General features: G+C 43.3%; 1 protein-coding gene across 5 annotated transcripts in view; it reads right to left on the reverse strand.

Annotated features, from left to right (window-relative positions):
• Positions 1-24,091, reverse strand: part of PAK6 (p21 (RAC1) activated kinase 6) — a 187,211-nt gene that overhangs the window by 78,106 nt on the left and 85,014 nt on the right. For 2 of the 5 annotated variants that reach the window (XM_082275195.1, XM_082275194.1), the window contains exon 2: positions 12,379-12,499. The exons of 2 other annotated variants lie outside the window; for them this stretch is intronic. The gene's annotated coding sequence lies outside the window, so the exon portion shown is untranslated. Of the gene's footprint in view, positions 1-2,118; positions 2,256-12,378; positions 12,500-24,091 lie in introns of those variants that run through there. One more of the 5 variants, XM_082275196.1, reaches the window with a different exon arrangement.

A 24,091-nucleotide genomic window follows, 5' to 3' on the forward strand; every position in this document is an offset into this window, starting at 1 on the left:
GGGGAGTGATCGTACCTTTGCGGGAGCGCTCGTGGGGGCGCGCGCATGCCCATTCGCTAGAGTGGAGGCTGATCTGCGGGGCCAGCGGCTGTGATTGCCGCCGGCCCCGCAGGTTGGCTTCCACTCTGGCGAATAGGCGCACGCTCCTCCTCAAAGCTACGTACGGGTATATGTACGGCGGCTGGTTGGCAAGTGGTTAAAGTTCATGTGCGTGTAAAGGCAGGTGTCCCAATAATTTTGACTTTATAGTGTATGTATAAAACAAAAAGGTGACAAATGGATGAGACTACAAAGCTCAGTACTGAATCTATAATGTAGCTATATATTTGTGAACAAAAGCTCCAGGATGGTGTTAAGATCATGAAAATGATGTCTCTTTACAGGTGTTTTCCTAAAAAGGTACTATAACTGTGTAAGTGCTGTACAATATTACACTATTCGGGACAAAGTAACTCCGGTAAAAGAGATCACCTTATAGTAAAGGTATGAACCGCTGGCCGACCGCCGCACGACTATTTACGTCTGCAGTCAGCCCCTCACAGGCAAAGCGACGTGGCGCTACGTGGCTAGCCTGTGAGGCTCTAGGGAGCGAGCATGTGCCGCCAGAGGCGTGCTCCCGCGTGGTCACAGACCCCCCCGCGCGTGTGCCCGGCGGACCCGATGTCCGCCGGGCACTCGCGATCTTCCGTTACACCGGAAGAAAGGTAGGCAGCTAATGTAAACAAAGCCCCCTGTCATTCTTCCCTGTGTAAGAATGGAGATCACACGGTTCTACTATGTAGGACCGTTGATCTCGGTTCTTACACTAGTAGCCACAGCCAATCACAGTTAGAAACACGTCCCTAGGGACACACTTAACCCCTCCCTCTCCAATAAAGTTAACTCCTTCACTGCCAGTGTCATTTTTACAATAACAGTGCATATGTATAGCACTGATTACTGTAGTAATGTCACTGGTACCCCCAAAAGTGTCAAAAATGTCAGTCAAGGGTGCGATCTGTCCGCCGCAATGTCGAAGTCCCGCAAAAAAAAAACGCAGATCGCCGCCATTACGCGTTAAAAAAAAAAAAAAAACAACAAAAATGACAAAAATCTTTCCCTTTGTTAGTAAACGCAATAACTTTTGCGCAAACCAATCAAAATACGCTTTTTGCGATTTTTTTTTTACCAAACATATGGTAAAAAAAAAAATTGGCCCAAAATGTTAAAAAATTTAGATTTTTACATTTTTTTTGGGGGGGGGGGAATTTCATATAAAAAATGTGAAAAATATCGTTATTTTTGCAAAATTTACGCAATTTTTTTGTTTATAGCGAATGATCAAAAAATCGCACAGGTGATCAAATACCACCAAAAGAAAGCTCTATTTGTGGGAAAAAAAGGACGTCAAATTCGTTTAGGTACAGCGTCGCAGGACCGCGCAATTGTCCGTTAAAATATGCAGTGCCGAATCGCAAAATAGGCCCTGGTCAGGACGGGGGTAAAATCTTCCGGGGCTTAAGTGGTTAAACAGTTAAGGTCATGAAGGAGTTTTTGTTACCTGGTCAATTTAAAGATTTCAAAAATGTATATAAATGCACACATTAAAACGAGTGTAGTTTCTTTTGTATTAAAAACACTTACATAATTAAAATATCAGGTAAGAAACGAAAACAAAAAGCATTTAATATAAATTGCCACACTGCATTCCTTCGCCTCCAACGCTAAACACAGGACCTCCACCCATACCCAGCAGGAGATCCTCACCCTGACCTCTGTACATCCAATATCACATGGATTGAAGGGATTTATATCCGAGTGTGCTGCCTTTACATAGTATGCATTGACTGTATATGCTATATACTAAAACAATCACTATGTATAGTAGTAGTTCAGAAATAAATTTAAAAAAAAATACAACGTAAAAAAAAAAAAAAAAAAATACAAGGTAAAAGGTGTAAGAGCGCACACAACCAGCCTTCGCCTCTACTCCTGAGATCTCCACCTATACTAAGCTGGAGCTCCTCGCCGTGCTCTTTGTACTCATCACACAGGATATATATGTTGCAGAGTTCAGCAATATTTACCAAGGTAACATAAAATGCATACAAGGCTGAAAGCAGGGAGTAAATCTCTTACCTGGACGGCGTAGCTTATGCCTGATCACTGACGTGAAATAATCCACTCACTGTAAGGAAAGTTTGAAAAGACAAGAATAGAGGAGGGAAAGAGCGCGGGAGAACGGGGAGGAGAGAGGAAACCTGACATGTTTGTACAATCTTACCTGGCTGGGAGTTTGATTACAGGGTGGGGCCTATCTGACACAGGTAGAAGAACCTTGAAGATGTAGGACTGTCTACAATACAGTCTTAGAGGATCAGTGGCATGGCTGGAAGGTCATTGCACAGTCATTGAAAACAATGGTAAAGACAAATATTTATGACAAACATGACTGATCCTTTGTGGAATGGCCTTTGTGGAACTGATCCTTTGTGGAATGGCCTCTATGGATTGGATTTAGGAGATAGTTTAGAGGACTGAGAACAACTGTATTAAATCTCTGCACTGAAATGGATATCTGAGTTGGACATCAGTAGGAAGAATCACCTGCTGGCTCGTGCTTACGCTGGTAACAGGATTGTTCCCACAATAGCCTGTCTTTCCTGGTCCCAACAAGGACATAATGAAGGTGTCACTCAACTGCCCTGCATTCATTAATATTGGGTTTCTTTCACACTATGGAGATTAGGTCAGAGACATTGACAGGATAATCTGGCTCTGTAATGATTGCAGCAGTCGGGTGGAACTTGGATTTTTAATAGGGACATCTCTCTACTAGATCCCCTCAGGCATGTCCAACCTGCGGCCCGGGGGCCACATGCGGCCCAGAACCCCAGGCAATGCTGCCCACTGCCTCCCTGACAATTTTTTTTTTTTTTTGCTGGGGAGGAAGGAAGTTGGGTCGGGGGCACGGCCACATCAGCTTTCAACTAACTGTAGGCAGAGGCTGCCTCAGAGGGGAGGGGGGGATGTGAGTATGTGCAGTGTTTCTGACTCCTACCACCATGACTACTTCAAATCACTGAAGTGATCATGGTGGTTAGAGTGTTCCTTTAATATCTCACAGAAGAAGTAAACCTCCTTATACTGATTTCATTTCATTATCCTCTGATTGTGTTAAATTAGTGCGGGGGGGTGCGGCCGCGCGGGAAGAGCGCAGCGGGATTTTATTACTTATATACCTTAACTATAGTATATATTTTATATGCGGCCCGAGAAGCCAAAAGGTTGGACACCCATGCATGTATTTGAAATATAAACATTTCTGATTTTAAACATATATGCCCTGAAACAGTCTTTATTCTCCTATGATTTTGAGAGATCCCCTGCTGCTCCACTTTATCATCATTTACATTTCTTTTTATAATTATTAAATTTTATTTTAGACAGTAGAAGACCCAGCTCTCACTCCATTTTACGCCTCTCTTTTTTTTTACTTAACCACTTAAGCCCCGGAAGATTTTACCCCCTTCCTGACCAGGGGATATTTTGCGATTCGGCACTGCGTGACTTTAACGGACCATTGCGCAGTCGTGCGACGCAGTACCTAAACTAATTTGACGTCCTTTTTTTCCCACAAACAGAGCTTTCTTTTGGTCAACTGTGCGATTTTTTGATCATGCGCTATAAACAAAAAAAGAGCGTCAATTTTGCAAAATAAACAATATTTTTCACATTTTTTTATATGAAATTCCCCCCCAAAAAATGTAAAAATCAAAATTTTTTAACATTTTCGGCCAATTTGTTTTATGCTACATATGTTTGGTAAAAAAAAAAAAAAAAAAAAAAAAAAAAAAAATCGCAAAAAGCGCATTTTGATTGGTTTGCGCAAAAGTTATTGCGTTTACTAACAAAGGGAAAGATTTTTGTCATTTTTGTTGTTTTTTTTTAACGCGAAATGGCGGCGATCTGCGATTTTTTTTGCAGCACTGTGACATTGGGGCGGACAGATCGGACCCTTGACTGACATTTTTGACACTTTTGGGGTTACCAGTGACATTACTGCAGTAATCAGTGCTATACATATGCACTGTTACTGTAAAAATACACTGGGAGTGAAGGGGTTAACTTTATTTGAGAGGGAGGGGCTTGTGTGTCCCTAGGGGCGTGATTCTAACTGTGATTGGCTGTGGCTTGAGCTGTAGGAACAATGATCAACGGTCCTACATAGTAGAACTGTATGATCAGTGTTTCTACACAGGGAGAACTGACAGGCGGCTTGTTTACACTAGCTGCCTGACTTTCTCCCTCTGCAGCGACGATCGCAGAGTGACCGGCAGACATCGGGTCCGCCGGTCACACGCGCGGGGAGGTCCGTGACCGCGCGCGCGCTCCCCAGAGCCTCACAGGCTAGTGACGTGTATATATACGTCATATATATGTGAGGGAACAGTATAATACAGGGCAGCCAGGAGGGAACAGTATAGTACAGGGAAGCCAGGAGGGAACAGTATAGTAAAGGGAAGCCAGGAGGGAACAGTATAATACAGGGAAGCCAGAAAAAAAACTGTATAGTACAGGGGAGCCAGCAGGAGAGAAAAGTAAAGCATAGTGCAGAAAGGGCAGGAGGGAACAGTACAGTGGGCCCAGGAGAGAAATTGATCAGCCGTAACAATTTATCTCCTGGACCCCTGTACAGTTCCCTCCTAGCCCCCCTGTACTATACTTCTCTCCTGAACCCCCTGTACTGATATCAGATATCTATATCAGATAGGGGGGGCAGGAGGAAACTCTATAGTACAGGGAGGGCAACTGGAGGGCACAACACTGGGATCTGTAGTGATTAAGCTCATGCAAAGTAGCTTAGGGAAGCTACTGGATGGCAATCGTATCTCGCGCTTCGATTCCGACCTGCCTGCCCTCCTCTCCCATCCAAGAGGATAACCAAGAGGGGAGGGCCGCCCGGGATAGACACAGGACAGTGATGTCACCTCAGATCTTTGGGGATGTGATCTATCGCTCATTTGATTGCGAGTGGCAGATCGTGACGGAACCCATGGGGACTTCTCGCGGAACCCTATCTGTAGGTACAGTAAAAATCTCCTATTCATGCACCATTTAGGAGATACTTTAGTATCACCAGGGGGTGAAGTCACCAGTGCATGCGCACTGCACTCTCAGTGTAGAGCATGCTGTCCATTCAGAGAGCTTTGCCACAGTCGTGACCTACATATGCGCAGGAGAAACATTACCGCGGCTCGGCCATTCCAATAGCCAAAGCCCGCGAATCCGGAAGACTGGGTGAAGATGGAGGCCCTGGCAGGCAACTTATCTGAAGCCATTGGAGGCCTTTGTTTTAAGGCGAGTCTGTCATAATGTGTTAGTTGCAGTGCATAATAGTACATTTTGACATTATCCCGCAGCTTCAAAAAAACACACAAGAGAGTGCAAACTCCTCATCCATTACTTCCAAACAATTTATTAAATCCCAACAACCAAATGGATACTTACAAACATATAAAAACAGCAGGCATATAACATGAATGCGTCAACCATGAACGATACCGCCCAACATAGGTTGGAAATCTGATGCGTCTTGGGAGACTCACTCCCTTCTTCAGAGCTCTTGCACTATCCTGCCGGGCCCGTTTTTTTATTTATTTATTTTTGTGATTAACTACTGCTTGAATGCATTTTCTGCAGGAGTGGAGAGTCCTGCTGGGGGATCCCAGAAGAGAAGTTTGGGGCCGCTCTGTGCAAAACCATTGCACAGAGCAGAGCAAACAAGTGTAGCACCCTCCTAGGTAGGTTCTAGGAAAAAGCATTTATATGGCCCTGTCTGCTTATCAGGGGGGCCTGATCATTCAGCTAGGCTGTCATGTGTCTGTTGAGTCTGGGGAGTCTCCCCACTATGTCCAATGAGGGCTCTTGTTGGGCAGTGTAGGAAACCTGGCTAATAGCGTCCTGGGACTTGTATCTATCTCAGTGGACAGAGTCTGCCGCAATACATCCGTGGATGGGGTATAAGTCTGAGTGGAGCACATGACAGGGCGTCTTTGGCGGGAAGCAGAGTCCCAGGAGGAGGCTGCCAGCTGTCTCTCCTCCTGTCAGAGCTAGAGAAGGTGTCCTGGGCAGTCGGCCTAGAGGACAAAGGTTGAGCTGGGCTGCAGAGATGGATACAGAGTGCTGTGGACCGAGTGGAGTTGTGAGTACTCAAAACTGCCCAGGGGTCTGCCTAGGAGAGGGGACCACTCCAGAAGGTCAAAAAGGATCCGGGAGCCAGCTAACCAGTAGAAAAGGCTTAGAAAGGGGGTGCCAGTGTCTAAGCCCTGAAGATAAGTGAAAGGGGGCGCCGGTGCAGGCCCTGAATTGTTCAGCAGTGCAGCAGTGTATACAAGTAGCTACCTCAGCAAGGAGTGCTTAAGAGAGCTTAAAGAGGACTTCTTTATCCAGGAAAGTAGTCAGAAGTCAGTTCAGCGTTAACAGACAGCAGGCCAGCGTTAACCAGCGTTAATCGGCGTTGACCGGCATCCAACCAGCCTCAAGTCAGCATCAATTGGCATTTTTCATTTGTCCCTAGCAATTTGTGCATAGTTTAGCCCAATGAGTATCCCACTCATCCCTTCTCCCATCCAAGTTACAAAATAAATACAAGAACCCAAAGATACGAGACTGGTCATTGTCTCAGTGCTCACACTTGGAGAACATGCTTAAATGTGCTGTTGTTGCTAGCGGTAGCCCAGGCAGACCCACAGCTGGGAATTGTGCTACAAAAGTATATCTTTTTTATTTTAGGGAAAAAAAACATTAAAGCCCCGTACACACGTACCGATGGTCGGCTTACAAATGTTCCTCTTTTCTCCCCGGGATGTCGGTGTCTGCTGAAAAGTGCAAAGACAGCACAAGGACAGCACAAGAATTTTGTCCGCCGACTGCAGAAGTGATGTCATGTAATGGTTAACTTTCCCTGTGTTTTCTATTTTCTGAGCATGCCCAGTCTTGCAAATCTGCGGTCTGTCGGCCGAATTGTGTACTGACAGGCGAACAATCGTCCGTTCTGGTGTCGGCATACAAATATTTTCATGTTTGCACGAAAGACTTTTGTCCGCGGATTGTGCGCAGACATCTGTCGGAGGCACCATACTAACACACGTACAATCGGCAGATCCTTCGTCCACCGACGTTTGTATGCCGACGATCGGTACGTGTGTACGGGCCTTAAGTTTTACAACCACTTTAAGTAGATGAATATGAATTATCTAAGTTATTTAATTAAAAAGTTAACATCCCCACTGTACCAACGTCAATCAGAAAGTCTGCTGCCTTTAGTTTTCCATGCACATTGCTGTAATTAGTGTCTGAAGAGCAGACAGGGTCACATTCCTCTGCAGCAGGTATGAAGAACAATTACTGGAACAAGTAATGTGTACTGGTGTCAGATTCACAGGTTTTTATAAACACTGCACATAACACAAACCTATTAAGACTCCTAACAGCTCTACTGATCCCACGTGTACCATCCTGCTGGATATTCTACGTCTGTGTCACACCATCCCATGACTCACTTGAAGGCTATGGAATTCAACATTAACTATAGATGTGGATGACCTAGTTTGATGGCTGGATAAAATGCTGACTCCTCACTGAGTAAACTTCAATCTGAAGTGACTCAGGTCCTTCTTGTTTAACCGGGAGAAGACCGGATCCAGGATTTTGTGTAGACTTGTTTTACCCGTTCCACATGACTCACTTCAATACAAAAGAAAGCAAAATCGAGTACAATCCAATAAAAAGTGAGGAAATATTCCTCTATACGGGCAGTAAAACGTATTACAGTCTTTGTAACTCTTTGCTATGACACTGCTACTTTGATAGAAAATTTTACAAACCATCATGTTATATTCCTTTACACTTTATTTCTTTAAGGCAACACTGATCAACCAACATGTGTCAGCAGAACTCTTGAAGAATTACCTTAATGAAAGTAACTCACGGAAGATAATGCAAATTATCCAAGAAAGCCATTTATAGTGTAATGGTGGTAAAGAAAGACCAGTATATCATACGAATCATGGGTCCGTCAACCCAACCCAGAGGCGTAACTAGAACCTTCAGGGCCCCAGAGCAAGAAACCATGAAGAGCCCCCTGGACCCCTGGCTGGGGCCCTTTCTTTCAAGCCTGGGGCTCTTCCCACTGATCCTGGGGCCCTTTACAGTCATTGTGGGGTCCTCTATTACAATACCGCAGTGGGATCCTTTCCCAAGTTCTGCAGTGGACCCCCTTCCTGCCATCTTGGGGCCTCCCCACGGTGGTGGAATGCCAGGGCCCAGTCATAAGTGTGACCTTTGAGATCCTGGAAGTCGTAGTTTTTATTTTTTGGTATTTTAATTATATGATTTTTTATAATTTTATTTTATTTTTTTACAATGTCACTGACTATGACTCTGTCCATTCAGAAAAGGAAGGAGCTGGTAAATTACATATTTACTGACGCCTTCCTGGTTCTCTATTGTGACACATCCCCTGCAGCAGCCGGCAGGAGAAGGGAGCGAGGGGGACCTGGGGAGCACACAGGGGCCCAGAGACAGCAGAACACAAGTGAGCTGGATAGGAGGAGCGGGGGGGGGGGGGTTCAGCAAACAGAGGAACCAATCTCCTCCATGCAGCTACACGAGGAAAAAGGAGGACAGTGATTTCTCTACATGCTGCCCCCACCGCCCCTCCTATCCAGGTGTACAGGGGAGCCGCACAGGCCCCCTGAAGCATGGGGCTGGCTGCAATTGCAACCCCTGTAGTTACGCCCCTGACCCAACCTGATAACAGCTTATTCATCTGACAATTTCTAATATCCTTGCATACCCTGTTAGTGAGACCTCCTATGTCTGCACATCTATTAGGGTCATGATTACTGATTCCCATGCTCTCTGTTTAAATTTTAATTCCTATTTACTATGCAGAATACACTCATTTGCAACTACAGCAGGGGTCAGTCACTGGTCTGCTTGTTTGGTATTTTGCAGCTGTTTCACATACTTGTTGAAGTGTTTATTGTCATTTTTCATTCTGATTGTTGAATTATTGTGCATTGTTGTAATACAGTATATAGCCACCCCTCAGCTCTGGTGTGTCAGAGAGCGTGCTGCTGCTTGGAGAGTCCTGGGCACTGGGAACAGGGGACCCGAGAAAACAGAGGCCCCTTCAGGGGTAAGTGTTACACACATATAATTGAACTGCTGCATAAAGTATCTTAATAGCCAGCTACATGTTCTGTGCCTATAGGCCAGCGACTTTGCAGATAATTAAGGAAAAGGCCACACAATTTTTTTTAGAACTAGTCAGAACAGTGACTGTAATATGCACAGTACATAGTTGCATAGTTAGGTTGAAAAGAGACACTAATCCATCTAGTAAAACCAATTAAAAGAAGAACCCCACACAATTACAAAAACCTCCATATACACCAGCCGTCACTAAATGGCGGCCCGCGGTCCAGGAGCGGCCCGCACGAGGCTTCCGCCCGGACCCGTCAGGCCGCCACCGTAAGTAATCATTGGTTTGCTGGGACCGCGGGTGTCCCAGCAACCAGTGACATTCCGTGTGTGCGCCCCGCCCCCTGCTTCTTTCTTCGGCTCCCTCCCAGCCAGCCGCGAGTTTGGGCGTGACGTCAGGTGCGTGCCCCGCCCCCCTGCTCCTAACTGCGGCTCCTGACTCTCACACTCAGCCTAGCCGCGGGACATCACATGCACGCCCTGCCCCCCTGATGTTCGCTGCTCCTGGCTCCCACATTTTTCGCTCCCAAAGGTATGTGGGGCACAGTTTTATAAAATACAGACTGATGGGCATATTTTGTTAAGGGGCACACATTTGTGTCCATTAGAGTGCCCCATAAAATAAAATATGCCTATTAGAGTGCCCCCTAAGATAAAATGTACCCATCAGCTTGCGCCTTATTTTATGTTAAGGGGCACTCTAATGGGCATATTTTATGTTAAAGGGCACTCTAATGGGCATATTTAATGTTAAGAGCAACACTGATAGACACGTTTTGTTTTGCCCATCAGCGTGCCCCTTAACATAAAATGGTCCCATTAGAATGCCCCCTAACATAAAATGTGCCCATCAGAATGCCCCCTAACATAAAATGTGCCCATCAAAGTGCCCCCTAACATAAAATGTGGCCATCAGAGTGCCCCCTAACATAAAATGTGACAATCAGCGTTCCCCTTATTTTATGTTAAGGGTCACGCTGATGGGCATATTTTATGTTAAGGGGCACGCTGATGGGCAAATTTTATGTTAAGGGGCACGCTGATGGGCAAATTTTATGCTAAGGGTCACGCCGATGGGCACATTTTATGCTAGGGGGCACGCTGATGGGCAAATTTTATGCTAAGGGTCACGCCGATGGGCAAATTTTATGCTAGGGGGCACTCTGATGGGCACATTTTATGTTAAGGGGCACTCTAATGGGCATATTTTATGTTAAGAGCAACACTAATGGACACGTTTTGTTTTGCCCATCAGTGTGCCCCCTTACAAAATGTGCCCATCAGCGTGCACCCTAACATAAAATGTGCCCATCAGCGTGCCCCCTAACATAAAATGTGCCCATCAGAGTGCCCCCTAACATAAAATTTGCCCATCAGCGTGCCCCTTATTTTATGTTAAGGGTCACGCTGATGGGCAAATTTTATGCTAAGGGTCACGCTGATGGACACATTTTATGTTAAGGGGCACTCAAATGGGCATATTTTATGTTAAGAGCAACGCTGATGGACACGTTTTGTTTTGCCCATCTTTCTGAGTCATAGCACAGACTTCAGATTCGGACCTCGGCCCAAAGAAAATGTTAGCGACCGGACCTCCTTGAATTCTAATTAATTACCCCTGATATACACTATCCTATACACATAGTTGATCCAGAGGAAGGCAAACCCCCCAATCCTGCATGATCCAATTTGGTCCAGTAGGGGGAAAAAAAATCATTCCTGATGCCCTTTGGAGGCAAATGGATATTTACTGGATCAACTACCCCTGGCATTATTACCTCTGAAAGTTAGTAATCCAATTATATTTTTTGCATTTAGAAATGCATCCAGCTCTTTAAAACAATCTACTGAGCTGTCCAGAACTAGTTCTTGAGGGAGTCTATTCCACATTTTCACAGATCTTACTGTGAAGAAGTCTTTTTCGGATGTGAAGGCTTTTCCCCCAGACGTACAGACTTGCCCCCTTTTCCTCTGTAATGACCTGAAAGTGAATAACTCAACGCCAAGTTCACTACATGGACCAATTAGGTATTTCTACATGTTGATCATATCCGCCCTCATCTCCTCTTCTCAAGAGAGAATAAATTCAGTTCCTCTAAACTTTCCTCATAGCTGAGCTCCGCCATGCCTCTTATCAGTTTGGTTGCACTTCTCTGCACTTTCTCCAGTTCCCCGATATCCTTTTTGTGAACTGGTGCCAATGCTTTACTGTATATTCCAGATGAGGCCTTACTAATGATTTGTACAGGGGCAAAATTCTCTCTCTCTCTCAGGAGTTTATACCTCTTCTAATAGAAGAAAGGATTTTGCTAGCTTTAGAAACTGCAGCTTGGCACTCCATGCTAGTAGATCTCTGATCTACTAGAACACCCAGATCCTTCTCATCCCTCGACTCCCCCTAGTATATATGATGGTATGTATGATGTGTGCATGTTTTTAGTGAATAACTTTATATTTTTCAACATTAAAGCTTATTTGCTACATAGTTGTCCAATTAAATAGTGCATTGAGGTCGGCTTGTAAGCTGGAGACCACCTGTAAAGCCATAATTCCACTGCATAATTTGATGTCCTTTGCAAACACTGAAATAGTACTTTTAATCACAGACTATATCATTTCTAATTATGTTAAAAGCTAGGGGGCCCAACACTGAACCTTGGGGTACACCACTGATAACCTTAGACCATTCAGAGTAAGACTCATTAACCACTTCTCTCTGAATTTGGTCTTTTAGCCAGTTTTCTATCCATTTACAAGCTGAATTTTCTAAGCCTGGAGACTTTAACTTACATATTAAGTGCGTGTGGGAAACTGTGTCAAACGCTTTTACAAAATCCAAGTATACTATGTCCACAGCCACTCCTTTGTCTAAGTTTTTGCTTACTTCCACATAAAAAGAAATCAAATTTGTTTGACAACTTTGGTCTTTTGTGAATCCTTGTTGACTATTGCTTAAAATATTTATTTCTGAATAACAGGCAATAATGTTGATGTGCTTTCAGCTTTTTAGGGACTCCTCAATCATGTATCAAAGCAAAACCATGGAAATAATCACCCACTTGCATGGATCATACATTAAATCACGTTTACACAATCTTTAGGTTTGTGAACTGGGAGTTGCCACACTACCTGCTTCGAAGGTTAGAAATCACTTCTCAGCTGGTGAATTCAGGTTCTCAGTCAAGGCACTTTGTTGATGGCGGGAGGTTTCATCATCAGATGGCACTGCATTGTATTTGATCCGTTTTATCTGTAGCAGGGAAAAACTTTAGTTAGCAGGCCTTACTACACAATCAATACTTTTTGCAATATGACCTTTTCCCCAAATTTGAAATCAAATTAATTAATAGGAATCTAATTAATGCACATTAAACCCAGTGTTACTAAACCCAGAACCTGCATGCACTATATCTGGTCTCCCACAGTACACAGAACATGGAAATGCAATTGTTTTAGTAAATATAAACTGCTAAATGCCTTTTCTCAGCAGCAGTATATAGCAGCCTGGTGGCTTCTATTAATCTCTGCCTAAAGCTTGTAGGAGTTTTCATTTTCCCCTGACCCTCTGTCTGGACAGTGCTGATTGGCCCTGTGCTGATCACATGCACTCTCCTAAGACAAAAAAAAAAAAACAACTGTCCAGCAATACACCCAAACTGAGCATGTGCAGCCGGACTCCTAATGCTCTTTTCTATCAAGAGATGAGTTGTAGTCAGTTAGAGAAGAGGGAGATCCAAGAGACAGGATTACACAGCCTTTATATACAATGAAGATGATTAACCCCTTAGGTTCCGCAGTGAGTATAACAAGCATGCTTTACTGCATATACACACTGATATTGTTGTGGGTTTAGAAACACTTTAACAACACTGACACATTTTAAATTCCAACACCACAATTAGGGAATTTCCTTTTTTTTTTTTTTGATTTCTGCAACACAGACAAACATACGGTTGTACTGGCGCAGAACTAATTGCTTGCAGCTCAGCCCACTCACTGCTTAATGTCACCATTATGTATTAACAGTGCTTAACAGAGCAACACACTAAAGGATTTCAAAATATGGCGAATTTATAGTTCTGTACGCAGCAATTTATACTGTAAAAACCTGATCTATGATTGATGAAGACTTCATGCACACTGTACACCTTTGGACAGCTATTCTCCTTATAGGAGAAATGCAGCCTAAAAAACAAGGTAAAAGCCATCACAAATGTTTAAGCACATTCATGCTTGACTGTAGGCAAGACACACTTGTTTTTGTACTCCTCACCTGGTTGCCACCACACACGCTTGACACCATCTGAACCAAATAAGTTTATCTTGGTCTCATTAGACCACAGGACCTGGTTCCAGTAATCCATGTCCTTAGTCTGCTTGTCTTCAGCAAACTGTTTGCGGGCTTTCTTGTGCATCTTCTTTAGAAGAGGCTTCCTTCTGGGACGACAGCCATGCAAACCAATTTGATGCAGTGTGTAGTGTATGGTCTGAGCACTGACAGGCTGACCCCCCCCCCCCCCCCACCCCTTCAACTTCTGCAGCAATGCTGGCAGCACTCATACCTCTATTTCCCAAAGACAACCTCTGGATATGACGCTGAGCACGTGCACTCAACTTCTTTAGTCGACCATGGTGTGGCTCGTTCTGAGTGGAACCTGTCCTGTTAAACCGCTGTATGGTCTTGGCCACCGTGCTGCAGCTCAGTTTTAGGGTCTTGGCAATCTCCTTATAGCCTAGGCCACTTTTATGTAGAGCAACAATTCTTTTTTCAGATCCTCAGAGAGTTATTTGCCATGAGGTCCCATTTTGAACTTCCAGTGACCAGTATGAGAGAGTGAGAGTGATAACACCAAATTAAACACACCTGCTCCCCATTCACACCTGAGACCTTGTAATACTAACGAGTCACATGACACCGGGGAGGGAAAATGGCCAATTGGGCCCAATTTGGACATTTTAACTTAGTGGTGTACTCGCTTTTGTTTCCAGCGGTTTAGACATTAAGGTCCCTTTCCCACTAGTGGATCGTTCAGATCCGCCTGTCAGTTTTTCAGGCGGATCTGAACGGATGTGTCATGCATCTCTATGGGGCATTGGATGTCAGCGGAGACATGTCCGCTGACATCCGATCCGGTCCGTCAAATCTGGACTGATGGAAACCCTATTTTCCATCCGTCCAGCGGATCGGATGGGATTGGATGAGAACGTCCGTTCTCATCCGATTCCCCCATAGAGAACAGCGGGGACCTGACAGCTCTGTTTTCGCACACAGCGCGGAGACAGAGCTGCCATCCGCCTGCTGATCCACCGACGGACTCTATAGTGTGAAAGGTGCCTAATGGCTGTGTGTTGAGTTATTTTGAGGGGACAGCAAATTTATACTGTTATACAAGATGTACCCTCACTACTTTACATTGTAGCAAAGTGTCATTTCTTCAGTGTTGTCACATTGATATAATAACATATTTACAAAAATATGAGGGGTGTAATCACTTTTGTGAGATACTGTAGGCTAACATGGAGGGGCGTTTAAAGGCAAAAAAACTAAAAAAATCTAACGCCGGTAAAACAGGCAGTTTTTTAGCTGCAGTGTACATGAAGCCTTATGGGTCACTGCACAGCATTGCTCAATTTATTATATTAATATATAAACCTGTATAATCTTTGTGAGTTTAGATTGAAGATAACACGTTTTGTGTAGGTAACAACTCTGGGTTTGTAATCCCAGATAGTAAACGGCAATGGTTTTGCATAGACATGGGCTTTATCATAGCTAAATTGTTTCAAAACTTCAGCCTTATCGCTTTATGTCCCATTGGTTTATTCGGTGCTCCTTGTATAATTGTGTTTCTGCTCTATGTGCTTCTTAATTTTCATAGAAGGACATTGCAGCAGATGTACCTCCTGTTTGTATGACCCTAGCCTCCTACAAGCCTCGATAATCAACATAGACATGCCCATGGACTACGGGGATGGGGCAGGGGGGTGTCAGTCACAGCTGCTGTGTGCTATGTACTGAACACAACTTCCATAGAGCCAGTTTCAAAGAAATTTAGAAAGCTTAGAAAGAATTAGCTACTGAGCCCACCCAGAGATATATAGTAACTAAGTAGAACTACTTCACTACTGTACTTAAGTACTGAAAGGCGGTATCTGTACTTTCCTAGAGTAGAATTTTTTTCTCCTACTTCCACTTTTACTTCACTACATTTTTCCCGATGATTTCAATACTTCTACTCCAATATTTTTTTTTTTGGGCTGCATAATTACTCGTTACTATTATAAAAATTACCACTGCCAGCACAGTAGATGGCAGGTTTCATGAAGCTCAAAATATGTGTATTATCAGCGCATACGAAAATAAATGCTACTGTATGTATAAATAAAAGCTGCATTTGAAATAATAAAAAACAATATGATAATCAAACTTTTGACTTCTTTCTTTAATAACTACATAACACAGTACTTGTACTTTTACTTTCAGTACTTGAGTAGCATTTTTTTTCAAAACGACTGGTACTTTTACTTTCAGTACTTGAGTAGCAAAATTTAAAAAAAAACTACTTGCAATACTTAAGTACAAAAAATGTTGAATACTTTAGTACTTCTACTCAAGTCACTTTATGATTGAGCACTTCCACTTCTACTCAAGTCACTTTTTGATCGAGCACTTGTACTTTTACTCAAGTATGGGTTTCGAGTACTTTATACAACTTTGAGCCCACCTCACTCCTGCCTGTGGACAAAGGACCCAGCTGCTCTGCTACATTGCGAACACAGGAGGTCACCCGCTTGACATGGACAACATTCAGAGAATGTTTTGGATTTTCTCAAAGAATACCAAAAATTTCTCTGACTGGACAAAGAGGATGTCAACGCCCCATATCTCCACCTCATCCAATCAACAAATGCTTTGCATGCATTGCCAACATGCAAAGAGATCTCTAAAAATGTCACCCTTGCTAATAAGGTGACCTCCTACAATAACAATGCAGCAGGGAAGCCGCTCAGCATGGGACTCAGAAGCTAATGGAGATCATTGTAGCTTCTAAAACAGGCTCTCTTAACCTTTTTACCCCAGAGAAGCCCGTGAAATCATTTCCAAGTGTCCGAGAGCACCTGCTAAGATTAGTCATAAGGAAATTACCTCTTACATCAGCGGTCAGTGGAAGGAATGACCCCTTACAGTGCTGGTTAGAATGCCACCCTTACAGTGAGCTGAAACGATTTTTGGCATCATGCCACCGGCTCTGCCCAGTGGAAATGGACTGGAACTATGAAGCACCATCAGATAGAAGGGCAACAACTCAATGAACCCCTAGGGGTCAATAGAACCCAGGAATGCCTTTTCTAGAGGGATCCCACAGATTTGGTATATGCGTAATTAATCACTGGACCATGTAAATATGTAAAAATATCCCAACCTGGAATGATGCTTTATCTTTGTTAAGTGGGACCTGCTACATGCTAATTTGAGGGATGCCACAAAACAACGTCTAAATTAAAATGTCATATAATGACCCCGCATTTCATATAGAATGCAATGTTTACTAGGTTTGGCTTCTAAGCCTCCATGCTTTTAGAACACTGTGGTTAAGGCACCGTGTAACAATCCAAGTAAAAAATACCCCAATACTGCTTAAAAAAATATTAGGATTTCAAAAAAATTTGTTTTCCCTGGTTGGTCTTACATATTTTCGCCTCAACAGATGTATTGAAGTGATTCACTTAAATGAATCTGTTCTATAAGTTTGCTTGTAGTGAATTCTGCAGATGGGTTTGCTTCCGGTCGCAAGGCACAGTAACACGCTACGGTCAGCAGTTCATGTGAGATAATGGAAAATCAATAAACATACATCTAACAAAAATAGTAGCGCAAAGTACTGAAGGCTGACGCTTATCTTACGCCTCTTTTTAAAGTTTTTTTTTTTTTTCAGAGAGCTGGGAAAAAGAGTTCAGATAAGAAAATGGGATTGGCCCTTAAACCCACTGAATTCCAACAATGTTAGGTGCAGGCAAATTTTGCTAGCAATTATGCAACATAGGGTGGATTAAATAGATAAAACCCCCAACTAAATGTCATTTTAGATTGCTAAGGCGTTGTATATCATAAATAATTGCTTTTTTTTTGTAATGTAAATTACTTTTTTTTTTTTTTTTTGCTTTTTTACACTTTTTGTTATTTATCAGTGCTGGTAATCTACTGCTGCCTCTTTGCAGCTACTTCCTATCTACACACACTCCATCAATGGCTGCATTACATAATGAGGGTTTCTTTATGGTGACAAAAGTGGAACATGCCTGTGCAATATGCATCCACACAGATGCTTGTAGTCTCCATTCGGAGAGGGTGTAACAAGGTGACAACTCTCAAGTTGAACAATCGGGACACAGTGACAGAGCATTCACCCCATAATGGGAAGTGTCTGTACAAGGACCTTCATGGCAGAATCATCAGATAGCAGGTTTAAAGAGATTCAAAAAGCATTTAAAATCACATTAACCCCTTACTGCCCAGCCCTAGCGTCCCTTTAACCTCCCTGGCGGTATGATTCTTTCCGATTTTAGGAGCTGAAAGCGGTACAATTATTTTGCATGTAATTCTTAAGGACAAGCAGCCCAAACCAACTATTTACATTTTTTTTTTTTTTTACTGTGCGTTCTTCTTTATAACATCTCGGGTATGATAAAGTGGCAAACACAAAATCAAAAACTATAATATAATAAATGACTATAAATAAGTATATATATACACACACACACACACACACACTATATATATATATATATATATATATATATATACACATACACACACACAATATATATATGTGCTTGCAAACAACAGGTTTATTCTTCAAACAAGTGCATGCAGCAAAAACATCAAAATAAAATAAAACAAAATAAATCCTTGCCTCTGTGGGCGGCTACCTTCTCACAACTGGAACCTGCCTAAGTGTCTGTCTCCAACCTACCGTCGGGCAGACTTCCTTGTCCTACAGCGGACACTCAATAGTCCTTTTATAATAGCTTCACAGGGCAACACAGTCCTTTTGTTTCTTTCACATCAACAGTTCGTCTTCTCACCTTTGAGACGTATTCACCCTTGGTTACCGTCCCGGGCACACATCACTCCGGGGGGTCTTCTCCCAGGCCCACACATCCTGTCGGGAGGCACACGCTGACTGTCCTCCTGCTCCCAGCCCACATGGCTTCAGGACACAGCTTCTGGAGGCAGCAAACAATAGGAATTTCTCTGAACAAATTATAGAGCCTTAACTCCCTCATTCTGAACAGGTGAAGGCCTTTCAACTTCCTGCTGGCTAGCTCTGTAGCCAACACCCTAAATTAATTAATGGACTTTCTAAATCAGGTAGAAATGTATCTCCTTCCTGTGACTACATTCCCAGATTTAGCTGACTTCCTGTTACATACCCCCCCCTCTTGTTTCAACCCTAGGGTTGGGACACAGATTTCCAGGCACGCATGTGTCAAGCACTGCTGACTCACTGATAAGCCTCCTATTATCCTCAAGCTTCCGGATGAAACTGTTTTGTCATCTTCATTGACGGATTTCTCATAAATGCCACACAGTTTGTCTCTCATCTCATATACACATTCTTCAACTGCATTTTTGGCATCATTTCGCTCCTTCTCGTTTCTGTCATCGTCATTGACAGCTTTCTCATAAATGTCAGACAGCTTGTCCCTCATAACCGTCTGTCCAATCCACCATGGAGGACCGTGATCCATAGGCAACTCAATTGGGCTAGTCTTAATGTCTTCAACATTCTTAAGACGCCTCTCTCTGCAATCCATAAATGTTTTCCACAAAACTTTGAGAACCTTTGCTTCACTAAGCTTTGCTCCAAGTAGGGACTCTTGACATCCCTCTGTGACTTGAGTTGCCTCTCCATACAGCTGTACACAATCATTGACTTTTTGTTGTAAAAGGGAATGATCTTCCTTCTTGAGCTTTGCTTGCTCTAAGATGCTGTGCAGAGGATTTTCCAATTGAGACAACAGGCTGTCACACATTTCTTCAAAGTGACCCCTGTTCCTTTTCCCAGAGATATCAATATCATTCAAACATTTCATATTCATAGGCAGATCTGAAGCATTTGCACTCATCAACTTCTTAAACTTTTCGCCCTCCTGAGCGAGTCGCAGTAAAGGCCTACTACTTGATTTGATATTCAGTTTATATTTCTTGCCAAACTCTTCACAGAAGTAGCCAACCAGAACATCATCAACTTTCCTTCCACCAACATAGGGGTCAAAGGCAACAACACAGTTGAACCCAGCGATCTGGGTGGTATCCATTATAGACCTCCTCTCTGCATCAGTGAAGAAGCATGGAACTGCAACACATTCTTTTACAGGTTTCTTCAATGCACTTTCTGCTGAACTATTTGACCGCTCAAGGTCACCTAGTTCTTTTTCTCTATCTGAATTCCACATGGAATGCATCTCAAGATCACGATCAAACTTCTGCCACCCGTCTTTCACCAGTTCCATTTTGGAAACACTCCCTGAAAGGCACTTATTCATTTGCTTCACGTTTTCACCAACAGCCTTAGTTTTCTCCACTAGGTTTTCAGCCTGAACTGAGAAATCACCACATTTCTTACTCAGCTCCTTTGTTTGCTGAAGCTCTAATGATACATTTTCCAATGCTTGAAGTTTTTGAAGGAACGGTTTATTCCAAAGGGGTGATTCAAGCCACGTGTCATCACATTTCTGAGGCTCACTCAGGACAGACCCCAAAACACTGATCCTTTTAAAAACTGCATCAGGCACACTATCCCCTCTTTGGGACAGATCCTCTGTTGCCTGGAATTCCTCTTCCAGTTCCTGCAACGGAATCTTCATCTCTTCTACTTGCTGTTCTAAGGCTCGTTTAGACTTTTCTAGCTCCTGAACGCTTTTCTCAACCTCATCCTTGTAGCTGACCACATGTTCCATCTCTGTACATAGCTGCTTGTTAACTCTTTCTAGTTCAGCCTTGGACTCTAGAGCTTCCTCCAAAGAGCGAGCCAAGAACAGGGCTTTGCTCTCGTTATCACGCGCCTCCGTTTCTGCACGGTCGCGTTCTTCTGCATATTTTGCAGACACAGTCTTCTCTTCACCAAGCATCTGATCAAACTTCTTTTTCACATCTTCAACACACTGTAATGAAGCAACGCTTTCTTCCATGCGTTTTTTCATATCCGCTATCTGAGCTTGCAATGTTGCGACTTGCTCTGATAGGTTTTTCTTTGCTTCCGCCTCCTCTTTTAATTGTTCCAGGAAGCCATTTTTCTCATCTTCCATTTGTTTGAGCTTTGTGCTAAAACTCAGCCTTTGACACCTCTCTTCCTGTAAGAGTTCCTGCGTGTCTTGCAGCTGCGATTCCAAGATAGAAAAATCTTCCGCAATTTCTCTAGATTTGCTGTCTGCTTGAGAAAGCTGATTTGTAACATTGTCCAACTCAACCTGCAGTCGGTTTGCCTTCTCTGACAGCTTAGCACACAATCGGTCACCTTCTGACACCTTGACTTGCGATTCCAGAAGCTGTGCCTCTACTTTTTCCCTCTTATGTTCACAATCTTCTTTTCCCTGCATAAGAGCCTTCACCTCATTGGCTAGCATCTGGGAATAAGAATGTAATTCTGCCACACAGGCTTCTTTCTCCTTTAACTGCTGCTGGACACGTTGGGCTTCCCCTTTCCAACTTTCACAGTCCGCACGCCATTCATCTACCACATTGCTTAAAGTAGTGAGCTCATACACAGTACTCAGTAATTTAGCCTCTCTTTCACTTTTCTCTTTGTCGCTGAGAGACAATGTCGCTTCCAGAGCAACATTCTGTTCCTGCGACTCCTGCAGGTCTATTTTTGTAGCTCCCAAAGACTGAAGACTTTTTTCCAGCTGATTACGCAACTCCAACATATCACACATACTTTGCTTCTGCAAAGTCTGAATTTCAATTTCCTTTTCCATGAGGATGGTATCTTTCTCCTTTATAGTGTCTTGACATTTTTGCAACTCGACCAAAAGAAGAGCAGTGGATTCTTCCCACTGTAACACATGAGACTTGAGTAGTTCATTCATTTCCTGCAAGTTTCTATGCTCCATTTTAAGCAATTCCAAGGCTTGTTCCTTTTCTTCCATTTTCCGTTGCAAGGCATCCAACTCAGCCCTGCACACATACTCGGTTTCCTCCAAACCGATGGCCTCCATTGGCTGCTGGCGTCTCTGTTTCCAGCCTGCCATGCTCTCTTGATGAGCCTTTTGTTGAGCTGCAAAGCTCTGCTGAAAATCCGCATTTGCCTGCTGTTGAGCTGCATTTGCTTGCTGTTGAGCTGCATTTGATATAATCAGATGTTTCAACATCTCCTCCATTTTGAGTTTACTTTTCATCTGAGCACACTGCGTCTCCATAGCAGTTTCATCAGTGTTGCTAGGGACAACAACCTTCCTCTTTAGTAGACTCTCTTTAGGCATGGATGGGGCTGGTTCAGACGGCAACATCCCCTCCATCCATAGAATCCGGTCTCTCATTTCATCTATCTTTGCATTTTTCAGGCGTTTGGACCGCCCCATCTTCAATAACTCCACAAACAAATTTTTCACAGTCCAGCAAACAATTTTCAGACCACTGTCTCTTCAACACATGTAGTTTTTCTCTCTCTTGCAGGATCTCTTTTCCTGCACACACAGTTTGTGCAGTCACTTGCACCAGACACAACAAAGTTCATCAAATAATTTTGAGACCGCTGTCTCTTTAAAACACTTTTTTTTTTTTTTTCTGTCAGGATCTTCTCTCCTGCACACATAGATTGTGCAATCTCATGCACCAGACAAAGTTCATCAAACATATGCACTCCATTGCAGGGATCTCTGCTTATGCCCACTGCATACCTCCACCATATGTGAGGGATTAGCTTGGTGGTAGGCGTAGATGACTCCTTGGGGGGTGCGTTTTCACAGAGAAATAGCCCAAAAGTGCTTGCAAACAACAGGTTTATTCTTCAAACAAGTGCATGCAGCAAAAACATCAAAATAAAATAAAACAAAATAAATCCTTGCCTCTGTGGGCGGCTACCTTCTCACAACTGGAACCTGCCTAAGTGTCTGTCTCCAACCTACCGTCGGGCAGACTTCCTTGTCCTACAGCGGACACTCAATAGTCCTTTTATAATAGCTTCACAGGGCAACACAGTCCTTTTGTTTCTTTCACATCAACAGTTCGTCTTCTCACCTTTGAGACGTATTCACCCTTGGTTACCGTCCCGGGCACACATCACTCCGGGGGGTCTTCTCCCAGGCCCACACATCCTGTCGGGAGGCACACGCTGACTGTCCTCCTGCTCCCAGCCCACATGGCTTCAGGACACAGCTTCTGGAGGCAGCAAACAATAGGAATTTCTCTGAACAAATTATAGAGCCTTAACTCCCTCATTCTGAACAGGTGAAGGCCTTTCAACTTCCTGCTGGCTAGCTCTGTAGCCAACACCCTAAATTAATTAATGGACTTTCTAAATCAGGTAGAAATGTATCTCCTTCCTGTGACTACATTCCCAGATTTAGCTGACTTCCTGTTACAATATATATATATATATATATACAAACCCAATTCCAAAAAAGTTGGGACACTGTACAAATTGTAACTAAAAAAGGAATGGACTTATTTACAAATCTCATAAACTTATATTTTATTCACAATATAATATAGATAACATATCAAATGTTGAAAGTGAGACATTTTGAAATGTCATGCCAAATCTTGTTTTGGATTTCATGAGAGCTACACATTCCAAAAAAGTTGGGACAGGTAGCAATAAGAGGCCAGAAAAGTTAAATGTACAAATAAGGAACAGCTGGAGGACCAATTTGCAACTTATTAGGTCAATTGGCAACATGATTGGGTATAAAAAGAGCCTCTCAGAGTGGCAGTGTCTCTCAGAAGTCAAGATGAGCAGAGGATCACCAATTCCCCCAAAGCTGCGGTGAAAAATAGTGGAGAAATATCAGAAAGGAGTTTCTCAGAGAAAAATTTGAAAGAGTTTGAAGTTATCATCATCTACAGTGCATAATATCATCCAAAGATTCAGAGAATCTGGAACAATCTCTGTGCATAAGGGTCAAGGCCGGAAAACCATACTTGATGGCGGTGATCTTCGGGCCCTTAGACGGCACTGCATCACATACAGGAATGCTACTGTAATAGAAATCACAACATGGGCTCAGGAATACTTCCAGAAAACATTGTCGGTGAACACAATCCACCGTGCCATTCGCCGTTGCCGTCTAAAACTCTATAGGCCAAAAAAGAAGCCATATCTAAACATGATCCAGAAGCGCAGGCGTTTTCTCTGTGCCAAGGCTCATTTAAAATGGACTGTGGCAAAGTGGAAAACTGTTCTGTGGTCAGACAAATCAAAATTTGAAGTTCTTTTTGGAAAACTGGGACGCCATGTCATCCAGACTAAAGAGGGCAAGGACAACCCAAGTTGTTATCAGCGCTCAGTTCAGAAGCCTGCATCTCTGATGGTATGGGGTTGCATGAGTGTGTGGGCAGCTTACACATCTGGAAAGGCACCATCAATGCTGAAAGTTATATCCAAGTTCTAGAACAACATATGCTCCCATCCAGACGTCGTCTCTTTCAGGGAAGACCTTGCATTTTCCAACATGACAATGCCAGACCACATACTGCATCAATTACAACATCATGGCTGTGTAGAAGGATCCGGGTACTGAAATGGCCAGCCTGCAGTCCAGATCTTTCACCCATAGATAACATTTGGCGCATCATAAAGAGGAAGATGAGACAAAGGAGACCTAAGACAGTTGAGCA

Source organism: Pelophylax lessonae (genome assembly GCF_965119305.1).
Source record: "Pelophylax lessonae genome assembly, chromosome: 13".
Lineage (NCBI taxonomy): Eukaryota > Metazoa > Chordata > Amphibia > Anura > Ranidae > Pelophylax > Pelophylax lessonae.